The sequence below is a fragment of the Penaeus japonicus genome, unplaced genomic scaffold, assembly GCF_977035675.1.
Source record: "Penaeus japonicus unplaced genomic scaffold, GWHDUDI00000001_assembly GWHDUDI00000019, whole genome shotgun sequence".
Taxonomy (NCBI): domain Eukaryota; kingdom Metazoa; phylum Arthropoda; class Malacostraca; order Decapoda; family Penaeidae; genus Penaeus; species Penaeus japonicus.
In genome coordinates this window covers 9,301,186-9,311,185 of record NW_028234421.1, presented here as the reverse complement: position 1 = coordinate 9,311,185, position 10,000 = coordinate 9,301,186, and the positions used below count along the sequence as shown (strand labels likewise).

The 10,000-nt window shown below is 44.8% G+C and overlaps 1 protein-coding gene across 1 annotated transcript in view; it reads right to left on the bottom strand.

The window, feature by feature from the left end:
- LOC122250132 (Fanconi anemia group J protein homolog) overlaps positions 1 to 10,000 on the bottom strand; it is a 619,197-nt gene that overhangs the window by 16,962 nt on the left and 592,235 nt on the right. The gene's annotated exons all lie outside the window — the stretch shown is intronic.

Below are 10,000 nucleotides of genomic sequence, written 5' to 3'. Positions count from 1 at the left end.
TCCTTCGGTTAGCAGATTTTTTTATTGAATATTATAAGGTCTGTTCCCAGGTGGACTAAATCCTTTGTTTAAGATGTAAAGGTACGGGGTATATTATTTCACTAATATTTAAGGATATAGTCAGCGGAAAAGAATATCCTTTGACTAATATATGAGGATATACTCGCCCGTAGAGTATATTCTTTATGTAATATCTAATGAAGATATACTTGTTGGTAGAGTATATTCTTCATCTATGCTTACCGATGGAGCATATCCTTCATCTGACAAATGAGGATATACTTGTCGGTGTAGCATATTTTTTATTTAATATACGAGGGTATACTCAAGAATGGAGCATATCTTTCTTTGAATATATGTAGACATACTCACATAGGAGCATAATCTGTTGTGATAATGAGTCAAAAAGCACAGTGTAACAAACTCCTTTATGCATTAAAAAAATAATAATGATAATACCGGTTCATGAATTTTTGTTATCATTATGAATCGTTTACGGTTGTAAATTTTAGAAAGTAATTTCATCAAATGGGATAACCTCGACCTCTAAATCAGAAAAAATACAAACCATTTATCGATACAACTGGAAGAGGAAAATGAAGGAAGAATAATGACCAATAGAAAATGTTAGCAACATTTTGCAGCATTTTCATCTCCTAAAATCAGTACGTGTTTCCATCATTAAATAAATGTGTATTCTTAATTCACAACAAACACGGATAAACACACACACACATACACACAAACACCCACGCGAGTGAGTCAGCTGGTACGAAACAGTGTGGATGAACACTAACATGTGAACGCTCGTTGTGCGCTCAGGTGTTGTGGCTTCGGGGCTCCCGCTGTGTGAGCCCACTTCACGCTGTTCGCCTCCTCCCAGGTCAAGCCTCCATACATCTTAAACCGTCAACTCTCAACTCTTGCCTCACGATCCACCCGTTAATAGCATAAGTAAAGAGAGCTATTGGAAAATACTAAAACAAACGGCTTTCACACGATTTGAATGAGTTTGCCCTGACCTTCACAGAAAACGAAGATGCAACTAGAGAAAACGGGAAGGCGCTTCTCGCAAGGGTGAATATGCTATACGGCGGAAATCAATAAAAAATGCAACACAGCGGGATAAAACAAACGAACAGACGCGTGGAGGCTCGCACGCCAAACGTGTCGAGTTAACTATATGTACAGCCATGGTCTCACGTGTGAATACCGGTCGTAGCATCACACCACCACGCTCACTCTCACCTGGCTCGTTACAACGCACTACTTTTTAAAACACATGGGATCTAATAAAAAAAAGATACGGAACCTCTGCCTAGTCACTACAATCGCCGTCAAAATAATTCGCATTTTTTCTGTATGGCATTTCGCTGGAGTCAGGGCGATGATTGCGTCATCGGAATACCCGCTGTGGGCTGACTTGTCTGTAATATTCCAAAGGTTGAGCGAGGGCGGGTCTCGACGTCTGCCGGGGAGGAAGACGAAGGGGGAGGAAGACGAAGGAGGAGGAGGAGGAGGTGATGGAGGAAGAGGAGGAGAAAAAAAAGGAGAATGAGAAGAAGAAGAGGAGGAGGAAGAGGGAAGGTGATAGGGGAAAGAAAGAAGAAGAAAAAAGAAAAAAGAAAAAGGGAGAAGGAGAAGACATGACAAGGAAGTGAAGAACAATAATAACAAACCAAAAAAACAACAGAGGGGTTACCCTTGCTAGTGCGGGTCCTGATGGCGTCACGATAGAGCTTAGCATGATTTGTATCTAACACTTGGCTGTGTGATTCGCCTCGCTGATCACAAACGCCGCCTCGCCCGTCAGCTGACTTGACTCGCTTCTCCTCCATGACTCGTGTGCCGCGCTTCCTTTGCAAGAGGTGTGAGTGCTGCGGCTTTGCATGGCAGGTTAGACGTGGTTATCCTCTATGGTCTATGCAACAGGGTTTCCTTGTGAAGAATGTGAGTTTCGCGGCTTTGCATGGCATGTGAGTCGTGGTCCTTCTGCATGAATGCGTTGTAGTGGCGCGGCCGTAGAAGTTCCCTTTCTTCCTGATTCAGCATTCCAGGTTCTTATGTATGTGGGGTATGGCTTTTGGATCTTCCGTGGACTATTTATACAAGGCTTTTGGGCGCAGTTTCTATGCCTATTCATGAGTGAAGATTTTTTTCCAAAATCAAAATCAGTATTGTTCCATATGCGTGTCAGCGTTTTCTCTTGCATGACCTATGAGGGCAATGGTACTATTTTGTGTTTTTTCATGACTATTTGAGTACAAGTATAGTTCTTGGTGACTTCGTCTTGGTCATGCATACCTCAAAACCCATATACATGATATCTAGCTATATAAATCTTTTAACAATAGTTAGAGGGCAGATCCTTCTAAAATAATTTTTCCACGAATCAATCAAAATGTAAGCTTATCTATTCTATAAAATGTGACGAAATCGACTATTGTTTTCCCTAATTATTGTTACATTCTGTCCTCCTTCTCTCTCTCTCCCTCTCTCATATGCCAACCATAAATCTAATACTCGAAGGAACACAACCATGCCATAGGCAAGACTATCATCCCAAAATGTGCGTGGCAAGATGGGGCAACCTGGGCACAAAAAGTCACGACCTTTAAACTAGTCAGAAGAGTTTCCTTGACACAAACACAACCTCCCTTGCAATGAACATAACACTTAATCCCCTTTCCTTCACCACCCATAAACAAATACCCCCTTTTTCACTGGCAGCAGAGCTAGTTAGAAGCTTGGCCAACAGATGGCGTGAGCTGTAGGTCGAGAGGTGTTGAAGTGTGGCTAGAGGGAACGCTCTCAACCCAACGGAGGGCGAGGTGGTGTGTGTGGCGGGGGGGGGGGGGGCATAGGGAGAGGGGGTAAGGTGGGAGGGGGGGGGAGACCGGGTTGAACGGCGTGTAGGGGCGAGCTCGATGGTGTGATGTGGCTCGAGTGGAGAGCGACTTCGAGTGTATTTACATTATGTGAAAGAATATAGCTTAATATATGAATATGAATATGAATATGAATATGGACATGAACATGAATAAACATACATACATACATACATACAAACACACACACATATATATGTGTGTGTGTGTGTGTGTGTGTGTGTGTGTGTGTGTGTGTGTGTGTGTGTGTGTGTGTGTGTGTGTGTGTGTGCATATGCGTGCGCGTGGGTGTATGCGTATTCGGTGTGTACACATACGTGTGCGTGTGTATGTGGCACACAAAAAAATCAAGACCTCTTTTTCCTCTCCCGAAGGCCGAGGAGTTTTTCGGCGGCCGCGCTTTGGTTCGTGCCCTATCCGCAAATCGCCCCCACGGCAACAAAGGACCTGAATGCTTTCACGGGATCATTCATAAGACGATAAATACTGACACCTAGGAAGGCAGAAGTTAAAAAGTGAAAGAGCGAGAGGAAGACCGAGATAGGGTGGTGGAGAAAAAAAGATGGGAGAGGAGGGAGAGGGGGGGATGGGAAGAGAGAGAGAGAGAGAGAGAGAGAGAGAGAGAGAGAGAGAGAGAGAGAGAGAGAGAGAGAGAGAGAGAGAGAGAGAGAGAGAGAGAGAGAGAGAGAGAGGGGGAGAGAGAGAGAGAAGAGAGAGAGGAGAGAGGAGAGAGAGAGAAAGAGAGAGAGAGAGAGGGAGGGAGAGAGGGGAGGGAGGGGGAGAGAGAGGAGAGAGAGGAGAGAGAGAGAGAGAGAGGAGAGAGAGAGAGAGAGAGAGAGAGAGGAGAGAGGGAGGAGAGAGAGAGAGAGAGAGAGAGAGAGAGAGAGAGAGAGAGAGAGGGGGGAGAGAGAGGAGAGAGAGAGAGAGAGAGAGAGAAGAGAGAGAGAGAGAGGGAGAGGAGAGAGAGAGAGAGGGGAGAGAAGAGAGAGAGAGAGAAAGAGAAACAAAGAGAGAGAGAGAGAGAGAAGAGAGAGAGAGAGAGAGGGGAGAAGAGAGAGAGAGAGAGAGAGAGAGAGAGAGAGAGAGAGAGAGAGAGAGAGAGAGAGAGAGAGAGAGAGAGAGAGAGAGAGAGAGAGAGAGAGAGAGAGAGAGAGAGAAGGAAAGAGAGACAGAGTGAGTGGGAGAGAAACTCCCTGTAGCCACGCATACAAAGACTCTAATGAAAATACGCTTCCGATGATTCCCCTACAATTTCTCTATCCCGCTCTTTATTCTCCCTCTCTATGTGCGTATGTGTCAAAAGTTCCGTCTGCTATCATTTTTGCATGACCTTATTTTGTTTTTTTTTTGTCTCATCCTCTAGAGGATACATTAACACAGAGAATATAATCAACACTTTTTTTCGCGAATATCCACGTATTTCCTCAAAATCTGCAGAAAAAAGTAAATTATCACAGCCGGTAAAATCACGCATACATATACATATAGATATATGCCCCCCTCCTCTCTCTCTCTCTCTCTCTCTCTCTCTCTCTCTCTCTCTCTCTCTCTCTCTCTCTCTCTCTCTCTCTCTCTCTCTCTCCACACACACACACACACGCACACACACAAAATAAATCTATATGTGGCTTTATACCACCAGCATACGTACGAACTAATTCATTAATGGATGCATAGAGATGCAAACATATATTCGGTTGTATTCACGAATCTTCCAATTCGCTAATGGCTGAGGGTATAAAATAAATGTCAAAAATGTGGGCTGATGTTGTTGACGGGGATTTAACTTTTTTTTTTATAAAATCATCATCATAATCATTTTTGTAACTAATAACAATATAAAAATAAGAATAACAACAACGGTTGGGGAGGGGAGAGATAGATAGATAGATAGATAGATAGATAGATAGATAGATACAGGAGATAGAGAGAGAATACGAAAACTTGAGAGAAAGAGAGAAAGAGAGAGAGATACAGAAAGAAAGAGAGAAAGAGAGAGGGAGGGATGGAGGGAGAGAAAAAAAGAAAGAGAGAGAGAGAGAGAGAGAGAGAGAGTATGAGAGGGAGGGAGGGAGAGAGGGAAAGAGAAAGAGAAAGAGAGAGAAATAAATAAATAAATAAAAAGAGCGTTCCACAGGAGAGGGGTAGAATGGTTAGTGCGCCCATTTGACCATCTCAGCGGCCCATCGCGGGCGTGGGCGGACAGGCGCCCAAAGCCTCCGTGCCGCCCCAAGACAAAAGCTCGGGCGGGGGGAACATGAGCCGACACAATTTAGTGGCATTTGAAGGCAATCAGCTGCTTGTTAGGCGCGGGCGGGGGCTCCAGGTCAGCGGGCCGGCCGACAAGGGCCCCGTCCGCCGGCTTCCCTAACTGCTTCTCCTTATCGCTACCATCACACGCTCATAAAGATCATTTTGTCATTATCGCTCAGTGTCGAACTCGCCTCTACGTGTGCGGAATGAGGCGCGCGTCCGCGAAGGTCGAGAGTCCCACAGGTAGAGGCGTGCGCGTGAGCCTTGCGGACCGGCGAGCGTCGAGGCGCGGATAGACCGCCTTCGTAAATTATGTCCGCGTGTTTCGTCCGTCTTGCTGACCGCTGGCACTCGTTGACCCTTGCGCTGCGCCCGCGTAGGGGGGAAAGTCGCCCGCCGGCCGCCTCGCCTCCGCAGAGAGTGATAAAGCGGGCCATACGAAATGTGAGTGTCGGCAAGGGTTAGATGTGGCCAGATGTATGGATGGACGGCCCGACACGTGTTCGGGCCGCACAGCCATACCCACACTTGCATCCGGCGATTGAAACCCGTGTTCCGAGTTTGTCACTCTGGCTGCCGAGGAGAAGCGCGCTCCGTGGAACTGCCCTCCGACCAGCCGAGTCGCGATGGAGGTCCGGCGTCCCTCTTCGACCACTCGCAATCGCGCGAGGACGCCGCGACCCGAACCCAGGCGCGATTCACGGGTCGTCTCCGGTTACAAAAGATGAACGCCCATCATTTTCCTTTGATGCTCACATTATTTAAAGAAAAAAAGGGAAGGAAATCCTGTAAGGCGTTTGTAGCGTGCAGTTGGTGGAGGGGTTAGGGATGGAGTGGGAGGGAGAAGAGGGAGGGGGGGGAGAGAGAGAGAGAGAGAGAGAGAGAGAGAGAGAGAGAGAGAGAGAGAGAGAGAGAGAGAGAGAGAGAGAGAGAGAGAGAGAGAGAGAGAGAGAGAGAGAGAGAGAGAAAGAGAGAGAGAAAGAGAGGATGGAGGAGATGAAGGGAGGAGAGAGTAGGGAGGAGGTATGAGGGAGTGGGAAGGAGGAGGCAGGAGGAGGAGGAGAGAGGGAGAGAGGGAGAGAGAGATCGGGAGATGGAATGGAAGAGGGAGGGAGGGAGGCGGGCAACCCATCAGTTTGTTTACCTAACCTCTGACCTGTAATCTCCATAACATTACCGCCGACACCCACACGCAGCGGGGGGGCGCGCCCATGCGGACCCAGGCGGTAAGGATGGAAAGGATTCTGGTCGAGAGAGAGAGAGAGAAAAAAAAAAATGAAGGAACAGGGAGATGGATGGGGGTGGAATGGACGGGGGAGGGGGAGGAGGGAGAGGGAGAGGGAGAGCGGGGGAGGGGGGAGGAGGGGGAGGAAGAGCGGAGGAGGAGGAGGAGGAGGTGGAGGATGAGAGAGGAGCGAATCAGTGAGTGAGTGTGTGAGGAAGTGAGAGAGAGGGAGGGAAGGAGAGATGAGGTGATATGCATGTATGTATGAATGACTAAGAATGAGAGAGGGAGAGGGAGGGAGGCAGGGAGGGAGGGAGGAAGGGAGAGAGGGGGAGAGGGAGAAGGAAAGAGAGAGAGAGAGAGAGAGAGAGAGAGAGAGAGAGAGAGAGAGAGAGAAAGAGAGAGAGAAAGAGAGAGAGAGAGAGAAAAAAAATCCAATTCAATTCAAAGTGGAACAAGAAGAAATCCCAGATCAGCTGATAACCGAAGTCCAGACAGGAAAGGAAGAGAAAGCAAAATAAAAAAGGAAATGGAAGCCAAGTGGCGATAAAGAGGCAAAGGAAGGAGGGAAGGAGAGAGACAGAAGAAGAACCGGGTCGAGAAAGGGGGAATTAAAAAAAAAGTATAATGACGAAGGGAGATACATCCTTGACTTTGACAAGCGAACGGATTGAGAACTGTCACAATAAATTGCTGACTCACGGCTGTGCTTGCACTCCAGAGAACTTGCAATGATAAGTGCTAGCACTCAGAATACCCCCCCCCTAACCACTCTGCAACATATTCGCCTCGCAAAGTGTTCTACCCTCTCCACCCAACCCCCTCTGCATATACTCGGCTTGCAAGACATACCCTAGTCCTCCCACCCCACAGTGCAACATACTCGCAAGCAGTACTGTACCCCTCCCCCTACTCCGCATTGCAACACACTCGCCCCTCATGCAGAATTCTACCCCCCAACCCACATTGCAACATACCCGCCTTGCAAGCAGTGTTCTACCTCCCCCACCCACCCTACTCCTTACATACTCCCCGCCTCGCAAGCAGTATACAAACCCTCCCCTCCCCCTACCCCTACCCCATCTTCAACTCTGCAACATACTCTCCTCGCAAGCAATGCCTATTCCTCTCCCCCCACCCTACAGAGTACCATATACGCTTCGCAAATGATGATCAACACACACACACACACACGCACACACACACACCCTTCTCCGGTGGCGTCGGTGATCAACTGTTCTATCGTCACGCTTTCGGGATACGCGGATGCTGGTTTATCCTCTGATGGCGATCGACGAGGCATGTGACCTTTTCATGAGGGTAGGTCATCCGGTCAGGAAAGTGTACACCAACTCGTGCACTGATTATATGATGAATAAATAATTAAAGGAACAATCCTCATCAGCATAAACATCATCACCATCATCATAATAATAACAATAATAAAAACAACGATAACTAAAAATAAAATAACATTAACAGGACAACTAGTAACGATATCATAAACAATAAAAATACCATACATAACAACAAGGATAATAAGAGCAACAATTTGATGCAAGAAAATGACGAGAAAAAAAAGCTACCGAAGAAATATGCCAAACAAAAGAAGTGGTCATGCATAAAAAAACAACACCAAAGACAGACAGTGGCAAGTCATGATATCGATTTCAAACAAACAAACAAGCAAACACACAGTCACTTGAGAACGACCTCAAAGTCACGATCGCCCACAGTCGGAGGCCGCCCACGCCACCCGAGAGGGCTGCGGGCGTGAGCGCAGGCAGCGCCCATGTTTGCCTCGTGCAGAAAGGATGAGGCGAGGTCTGCCGTTGCAGGATGGAGCGGTTATTTCAGCCTCGCTATTGACCTAACACTCGCGGTAATCGTGCGTCAATACCAGCCTCCACTCACCACTCGCAACGCGCCTTAAATATGCAATCAACATTGCATAGTAATGACGGGGGATCCCAGTCACACCGGGCTAATCCATGGCGCTCTAGGGGCGTCTTCGGGGAGGGGGAGGGGGAGGGGAGATTGGGGGGAGTGAGGTATAATCCAGGATAAAGTAGTGACGTTGATTGATTAAGATTGATCACCGCACACACACACACATATACACATATACACATACATACATACAGACAGACACACACTTATGCAGTACATCATTGAAAAAGACTTGCGCCCTCCGTGTTCCATAGGCACAGGGAATCACTCAAATTAGAAATAATCTTTTTCGTTATTTTTACTCTCATTATCAACACTATCGCATATTACTTATCACTACAACAACAAAAACAATAATAATGGTAATATTTACAACTGGTGTTACTAACATCACTATCAATATCATCATAATAGTAATACATAATTGCAAATGTTATTCATCATCACTATCATCATTCCCCATATCATCATACAGATCATACTTATCGTTACTATAATCACATTGAAGTCAAACTATCATTAAACTACTACTATTTCTATCATCGCTGTTCTTTTATCACGCTACTTAACAATCCCATTTCTTTATATAATCCTCATTCTCATTAATAATGTCATTACTATCACCGTTACTTATATATCAATCAAAAAGTAAATGCTTGATCTTTAGACCCCAACTTTTCCCTTTCTTTCACCCATCTCTATCAAGCATTTACTTATTATCATCCATTTTTTCTTCTTTTCACCTAAGAGGGATCCTTGTTTTAATTAAACATGTCACCCAACCTCACGTACGCATACACCTGAACAATAAACAAACAAACAAAAATCAAGAATCATTTCCGATAAAATACATATTAAAAAAATAAATAAATGAATAAAGAGAATAGATAAAACACTTGAAAATACTAACAACAGTGAGAAATGCCATATAGATGCATAAGCAATGCAACAAACACTGTAGGAACAAGCACTCAAAAATACAAATATTGCTATATAAAGATAATGGCGGTAGTTCACAATAGGTAGAGCTAAACTAATAATGAAAATATCCATAATTAATAAAAACAATAACAACAACTGTACTTACAGCGGTTAAAAAAATGACATCAACAAAAAAATACATATACAAAAGTAGATTAACTGTGATTTCAAATCAATATCAATGACAATGATGGCCGTCATATTAATACTACTACTAACAATAATAATAACAATAATAACAGTGATATAATGGAAAAAATACAATATCAAAAGACAATAACCATAACAAAATTACTGAAAAAAAACTAAATAGAACTAAAACCATTTCGATAACAATAGCATCCATAACAACTATTAATATTACTGTCAATAACAACAAACAAGATCTTTTACACCCAAATATTGGCATTTAATTTATCAAATGTTAACATGTTTACAAACAAAGGATCGCTTCAACAGGAACAGCTGAACGTCTAAAAGAATGTGGCAGCTGAGTGCATAGCAACGCCAGTAGGATGGCAATGCAACATGCTAATGATATTGAGTGAGTTTACACACACACACACACACACACACACACACACACACACACACACACGCACACACATACACGCGTGTATTCAAATCATATTAAACAACTACCAATGATAATTATAACAATAATAATAATAATCATCATAATAATAAATAAATACAACAACAC